We start from the raw sequence: 8235 nt of genomic DNA on the forward strand, positions 1-8235 counted from the left end.
TTCTTTCTATCTCACTCTGTATAATAGAAAAACAACCCCTGCCTAGTGTTTTTTCCTTCTAATAAAATGTGTATCATACAAGCATCCCCTTAATTTTAATATGTATTTATTATTATACAGCTACAAAATATTTACCACTTTAAAATACTTCATTGTTTTTTAATTTATTAATTTATGGAATTTGTAATACTTAGGTTTATTCTCCGACCTTTGTCTTCAACATATAAAATTTTCATATTATTATAAAGCCTTTGCTTTTTGTTACTTACTTAAATATTTAGAGTAAGTAAACATAGCTGGTGTTTAATTTTTAAAACTTTTTCTGTGTTCTTTTATTCTCTCTGAAAATGACGTATCTGTTTGTGCAGCGTATATTTCAACACAATCATCACAATTTAGTAGGTAAACTCCTGATGGTGTGACATTTTTGTTGTAACGTTTTTATTATTTCTGATGAAATTATTTAAGAAATGGTTTACTTTAAAGGAAACCAAATAATTTCGAAAATTTCTAGGGTGTGTCTGCATTTATTATAAAATCGTATAGTAATTTAATTTTTGGTACCTGCAAACCATTAAACGTGATAATCGATCATTCATGTAGGGTTTAGTGGAAAACTGCTAACGTCAGTGTAGGTTAAACCTGTTCGCATAATTATCATTAGGTCGATGATATTTTAAAGAATTGTTCATTTAAAATGCATTTTATTTAGCCTTCGTGTTGTGTGTACAAGTCGTTTTGAAATAGATTAGAACAATTTGCTAGGGCGTGGTGTTCTTAAACTTGTTTAACTTGACCCTGATTCCAACTGGTCTATAACAAGATCTTTAATTTCTCTTGACAGTTAATATTTAACAACATTAACTACTTTTGTTGTAACATTGTTTTATTCATAGTTGCAGAAGAACAAAATAGTTGACTTTCTTGTTTTATAAGTTGACATTTAGATAGAGAAAGACAGATTTAAATGAATTTTACTTTTTGGGCGCGTTTTTGTCGTTTACAATTTAATTATCTTATTCGAAATGGTTGTAATGTAGGCAATTGCCCAGCTGTTTCATTATTCAGAACAGTGTACATGATGATTGCGCCTGTCCAATTGAATAAACAACCTTTTTAATCAGACTTCAGTACAGAACGGTTTTTGTCGAAAATCAATATGCAGTTTAATATTAGGTAACATACTGACAGCAGTTGTTGTTATTATTATTTCTAATTGCCTAATTATCTAAAATAATTGTTCCATTTAGTTTCATTGTTCCAGTATTTAGTTTCATCGATAGATATATTTTATTTACGTATACTATTACCCTACATCAGGGTGCATCTTTGGTTCGCGTGAAAAAAAAAATCGATTCGAATTTAAGTCAATCAGCTGTTTCGAAGATCTATAAATATTTGATGATAATTAATGATTCAGTTCGTTTAATTCAGCGTTAAAACGGTTTGAAGTTTGTTCCATTTGTCGAAAACTTGTTTGAATAGGAAATGGATACACAATTCTATACAAAGTCTTCTGTAAAGGGGTATTTTCTCTTCTTGCACATACCAATAGGTAGATAGGTACATTACGTAGGATGCTTCTGACAGAGAGATATCTCACCATTGTCCTTTGTCGTTGAAAAATAGGTACGCATATCATCTGTCACATTTAAACTAGATGTGGGTATCGGATAAGGGCATTATAGTGACATCCGATGATAAGTATGCATTGATACAAAAATCAAACGTCATACGAGGTCTATTCAAAAAGTATCGCAAATTTTGTGTTTTTTCAAAAATTATTTATGAATATCTATCTTGTAATCCCCACCAGATATTATACACTTGTACCAACTTCAAAAAATCATTTTTTGTGATTTTGTTTAGCTCCTCTTTCGATGCCGTCTTTATCTCCTCAATCACAGCATAGCGTGGTCCTTTCATGGGCCTCTTCAGTTTCGGGAACAAGAAAAAGTCACAAGGGGGCAGATCTGGTGAATACGGTGGCTGCGGCATTATTAGTGTGTTGTTTTTGGGCAAAACTTCGCGCACAAGCAACGATGTGTGATCGGGGGCGTTATCATGTTGCAAAAGCAAATTTTTGTTCTTCCACAAATCCCAGCGTTTCTGGCGGATTGCTTTGCGCGCAAATTGCGCTTAACATGCAGGTAATATTTCTTATTGACCTTTTTATCCTGTGGCAAGAACTCATGATGCACCATGTCCCTGCAATCGAAGAAAACTGTAAGAAAAATCTTCACATTCGACCCAACATGGCGCACTCTTTTCGGTCTTGGCTCGTGTGGCAGCTTTCATTAGTATGATTGAGCTTTGGTTTCCACGTCATAACCATAAATCTATGATTCGTCATCAGTTATGACCCTCTGGAGCAAATTTCGGCCATCGCGAACAGAGTCCAACAGCTCCTTAGCAATGTTAATGCGATACTGTTTTTGGTCGGAATTGAGCAATTTTGGTACGAATTTTTCGGCGACCCTTCTCATGCCCAAATCATTGGTAAAAATCGAATGGCAGGAACCAATCGATATGTTTAGGTCCTCAGTAACTTCTTTAACCGTGATTCGATGATTGACTAATACTGATACAGATTCTTTGATCCATTTTTTAGAACTGGCGAAAATCGAAGACGAGCGAAAACACGTGCAAGCAAAGCAACTGTCAAAAATTAACTGAACATTTAATCTGTGGAAATTCAAAAGTCGCTTTACTTTTTGAACAGATCTCATAAATGCGAAAAGAGTTTTAGTAATGGAACGATGTCGATGTAGCCTTTGGTATTATCACCAATGTAAAATCATTTCTTTGTTCACTTCTATGCCATTAGGTATAGGTATAAGGGGTTTTAAGAAATTAAGTGTAAGAATTTAATGGGAAATTGAACAATATTCGTGAAACAGCTTCTGCTCTACGCTGTATGAAGGAAACCTTCAACTCTAGTTTCCCAAAACTAATAATTCCACATCACACAAATTTCCTTCGGGATAAAGTTCAAATTTGTAGGTGAACGGAAAGTACCTTATGGGGGTTTTAATAAATTAATCAGCCTTGAAGTTAGTGTTAATTGAACTATGGGGCAATAAGTCTTGCTTGCTGTTTGATATTAATCTTCAATCGATACCTCTATCAGTTCTTGAGAAAATGGATCTTGATGGACAGTCAGGCAAATAACAAAAAGTGATCCTATAATGGGTTCCATTTTTTGTTTCGAGATAAGGAAGCTTAAAAACGCTCAGAAAAGTAAGGAAATTCTTTACAACATGACCTGGAAGCTCAATATTAATCCAATTAAGAATGGTTATGAGATCCTCGAACGGGATTTTTTCCAAGAAAGTATAATAATAAGGGAAGGCAAATTGATGGAGAATGTAATCTGTCATGTGGAATCACAAGGATAAATTAAAATATTTTACAGTGAATTGCATGAATATTAGCATTTGCTCAGGGGAGTGGAAGAAAATTAATTAATACCAAGGTGTTAAATTTTTAAAAAATTGATTTTCTTACGTGACATTTCAAAATATAAAATACTTGCAAAACGTCAAGTGACAGTTTCAGTTTGTTTTCGAATAAGTTTTGTGTTACTCTGTTAGGTAGGTACTCATCGTTTTCACTATTTCTCTTCAAGGTGAAGCATATAATGTAGCCATGTATCCTACATAATATAAAGACGCGGTTCGATTAGCAATCAAACCCATCATTACGAAAGTTCGTTGACTTTCGTTATCTTTGGTTTCATCTTGAGGCGTGCAATTTTGCGTGTTAAATGAACACGCATTAATTGGACCCCCTGGTTAAAAGTGAGTTACAATCGGGACATTTTGCATTTCTATCGGTATTACTCGAAAATTAATAAAAGAGGACAAATATATCCTCTCCTTTTATTTTCTACACTTTAAAAGAGCTCCAACGAACACCCAACACGATAAAAGAGGTTAAATATAACCTACTCTATTTTCGTCCCTAAATTTTAAAAGAGCTTCAATGAATATCCTGTACGATGGGACATGTGTAGAAAAAATTATTTCATCACTTTACTACAAGAGAAAGTACCTTGCAAAATCGAATAAAAAAATGCTATAAAGTAAATGGAAATCGTCGATTTTTGACATCGAAAGCTTCTATACTATTAACTGAAAGCTGGATAGTATCCGGATACTTCTTTTTGATTACTGAAATCAATATACATATTGATATTATCTGAAAAGTTTAATATTCTGTACCTAAAAATGAAAAAAAGAACCCTTTGCTGTCCATCTGTCCGTCTATCAAGATCCGTTTTACCTAAAATTAGACCAGTAATCGGCGAGATTCTACATCATCATCATCATAAGGTCGTCAGTCCTATGACTAGTTGGAAACGCATCTCTACTCTTTCCTATCCTGAGTTAATCTTCGCATTTTCCTAAAACTAGAACAACCCACATCCTTAACTACTTGCGGACTGTAATCTAATCTAGGTCTAACTCTACTCCTTCTAACTCCCGTATCTGCCTCTAACATGTCTCTGATTGGACTTTCATATGCCTGAGAAGGTGTCCCACCAAGCTATCTCGCCTATTTCTTATTGACTTCCATAGAGTACTCTGTTCTCCTATTCTTTCTAATACCTTTTCATTTCTAACCTTTTCTACCCACGATATCCTCATCATTCGCCTGTAACACCACATTTCGAACGCCTCTAACCTTTTCTTATCCGCCGCGCCCACCGTCCATGTTTCGAACACGTACAGAGCCGCGCTCCAAACATACACCTTTAAAAGCCTTTCTCGAATTTTCAAATGAATCGTTCGCAAGCACAGAAGCATCTTAATAGCGGTGAAAAATGCAATAGCACCTATCTTCCCGAGTGTGTAGATATTGGGGGCCCAGTTGATGTGTAGATGAGAGCTTTGTGCCAGGGTCCTTTTCATTTTCATCTCCTCTCGCGGGAGAGGTTTCAGAAGAGGTTTCTGTGTCATGGCTCGCTTGCATCTTGCATTGTCGTGTAGTATATACCACTGTATGTCTTTCCATCCGTACGTTTGTTTAATTGGCGACGAAAAACAGCGAAAAGCGGCAGAAAGAGCGTGCGAGATGTGGGAATGTTTAATAAACTTAATTATTCTCTTTTCGTTAGATTGTCATAATAGCAGCGATGAATCTGCGTACGTATATTCGTGTCGAGGACGAGAATTGACTTTTGAAATAAACCATTCATTAAAAAAATTGAAACGGACGATAAAGCGCTCGAAATATATTTCTTTAAGGTCCTCGTAGCATTGGCAGGATAATACCTACACACTCTATAAGCAAGTGTTATTGTTCATTAATAAAAGATTAATTGGAAGAAACATTTCAAGTGGTGATGTTGCAAAATGCGTATTATAATAAAAAGGCAGATTAGTGCGAGAATGATTCGCGAACTCAAGGCTTCTTATTACCGTTATTATACCATTTTATATGTATAAAGTTTATATTAGTCATAAAATAAGGTACCTACCTGATACAGCTACTTTACAAATATGTAATTGCACTCCTAAAAATAGACAGGTACGTTTGTCACACCATAACTTCATAGAGGATACTTTATAATAAGAAACTTAAAAAAGAAAGATAACTGCAGTGTTAAGGAAAGTATGGAGCATATCTGAAAGGGTTGTTCAAGGAAAAGCGGAAATATGGGGATGATCAGAGTGCAAAGTAATCGATGGAGTACAAAACAAATATCTATCTATAAATCCTATGACATTGTTAGTTACTTATAGTGGTCAAAACATTGGTGCGCAAAGCCAAAGGTCCCGGGTTCTATTCCCGACGGAGGTGTCACCAGCAACAATTTTTCCCTCATTAATTTGAGGTAGTTTGTAGTGGGTAAATAAAAAATCGAAAAAATGATTTCAAATTAATATTGCATTATCTATCTATAAGGTTCCTTATCTGACAATTTACGCAATGTTTTTGTTAGTTTACTGTTCTACTTTAATTTAAATCTGCCATCGCAGTGGTAAAATTATTGCTATTAAAACGTAGGCTAGTTAGATGAATTAAGTTTTTTCTTTTGTTCGTGAACATAAGCACTTCGCATCTACCTACACATTATTGCGAAGTAGTTGCTTTGCCAAACTGTAGGTATGATTCTGGACCCGTAAGTTGCTAAAGTGTTTTCAAATTCATTAGGATGTATTTATAGTAGTTTCCATGTTGGCCTCTCAGTACAACAATTTGGTTTTAACGAAACACGCGAAGTATACACATAAAGTGTACTGTTTTGAAACAAATAATAGTATTTAACGTTTCAAATGTAGTAAGTAAAATGACAGTGAAATTATTCTAGTTTTTCTTGTTTTAACAATAATTAAAAATGGCTGCTTCTGAAGCAACAAGAGAACCTACATAACAACGCTAATTTATTAGGTATTCCTTCATAGTTTTATTTCCATTCATTACTTAAAATGTGGTTTTATATGTGATTGTGATAACTCCATCTGAAAAGTTTTCAACCATCACTGATGAGACAGGGCTGGCATATTGTTCGAAAACATCCTATGTTATTTTTACTTTACAAATACGCAAATGTTGCTTCTAATAAATCAGTAAATGTCGATGTTGCGTTGCATGTAAGAATAATATTGACATAAATTGTCCCATTCCTTCCTATTTAGACGTCATGTGTTGGAAATCGCAAAATAAGTGAATTCCGATCATGGAAATGTAGTATTAGTAAAATCCTACGGAACATTTTACAACGCGATCTGAATACAAATTAAAATGTATTGGACAGTCACGGCTTTTTCTGCTCTTTTTTTCTTTCGTCTTCGATCCATAAGTGCTTTCCTAAATAGAGTTATTTTGATCAAATTGGTTCCAATAAAAACAGTGATTCTTTCTTATTATCCAGAACATCTTGAATAAAATTCCATGTGAAATTGAACAAAGTGTATCTATTACACGCCAAAAAGGCATTGTTTTAAATTTTTTTTTGCAAAAAATACTTGTATGTTTAAATAAATTAAATTTTTTAAATCACTGCAGAATAGTTGTTACAACAATATTGAATGTTCGTGGGATTAACAAAATTAACTTCTTAGACTGATAACCACAAAAACTATTTATTTACACTAATTATTAAAGAACTTCAAAACACTATTAAATTATTACTAAACTTAGGTTACTAATTATTCTATTTATTTACACTACTGTTGATATATCACTATTCACTGCGCTATTTATTTCACTGCTATCACTATCAGTTTATTTCTGTATTTACTTCTGCAACGGTCAATTTATTTCTACTCCTCTCGGCGATCGTCTCTTCCTTTAAATACTCATTTGTTTACTTTCGGGAACCTTCTGGGAAACGTCCGGATAGTTTATTTTTTCTTGGAACTGTTTAATTGCTTGATCGCCCACAAATACGCTCGTGCTCGCTACATATTTATTAGGGGTTTGAATCATGTGGCTCGATTTCAAAGAAGACAATTCCACAAAATAGTCCACGCGAAAAAGCAAAAAACTTTGCCTTCTCTGAGTGTGGGAACAGTTGCTGTAAGTTTATCATTTGCAACGAGTAAAAGTCTTTCTTGAAACTGATTTTCAATCGCGAGGGGATTTATATCGGTGGTTTCGAAAGAAAGGTACTGCATAGTCAAATTTTTCCATCATAGGATGTTGTTTACAGACTTTGCTTGCTTATTAAAAATATTGCAGAAATATTAACGTATCTCAAGTGGCTCTGTTCTGTTTTAAATTTTTGTTGAATCTTTTTCCATTTTTTATTACTGCTTCCCTCTTGTAGATTGCAGATCCTTTCTCAGAGTACGATTATTCTTTATAACGAACTGGAAAAGGGTAGTAACTATATATAAGTTTTATTAATATTCTTGAGGTCAGGAACTGAGTTTTTTGTTCGTATATGTCAGCTCAGCTATTAGCATTTTATCTGACAATTGACCTACACATTTTGTATTTAATTCTCGCTTTCACCGTTTGTAATTTGTACAATTAAGTAGTTACTAATTTAAGGACCTCTATTCATACACATAATACTTGCACCTAAAATCGAGGAAAAATCTGCCGCGTATGAGAACAACAAAGTTTAAAGGAATAAATTGTTTATATATATTAGTAGAACTGAAATAGGGTAGCAAACCATAAAACAATCAAGTGGAAAATAGAAACGTTTAAAGTCGGTTAGAAAAATAAGACCGCAAAAGTGGTATGTTGCACATAAATTTATAGGTAGATAGGTACATT

General features: G+C 33.9%; 1 protein-coding gene across 6 annotated transcripts in view; it reads left to right on the forward strand.

Annotated features, from left to right (window-relative positions):
- LOC108737683 (complexin) overlaps positions 1–8235 on the forward strand; it is a 314656-nt gene that overhangs the window by 53412 nt on the left and 253009 nt on the right. Inside the window, exon 1 of one of the 6 annotated variants that reach the window (XM_018470710.2) lies at positions 6265–6286. The exons of 4 other annotated variants lie outside the window; for them this stretch is intronic. The gene's annotated coding sequence lies outside the window, so the exon portion shown is untranslated. Of the gene's footprint in view, positions 1–6264; positions 6287–6335; positions 6397–8235 lie in introns of those variants that run through there. One more of the 6 variants, XM_018470709.2, reaches the window with a different exon arrangement.

Source organism: Agrilus planipennis, unplaced genomic scaffold, assembly GCF_000699045.2.
Source record: "Agrilus planipennis isolate EAB-ADULT unplaced genomic scaffold, Apla_2.0 scaffold7, whole genome shotgun sequence".
Taxonomy (NCBI): Eukaryota; Metazoa; Arthropoda; class Insecta; order Coleoptera; family Buprestidae; genus Agrilus; species Agrilus planipennis.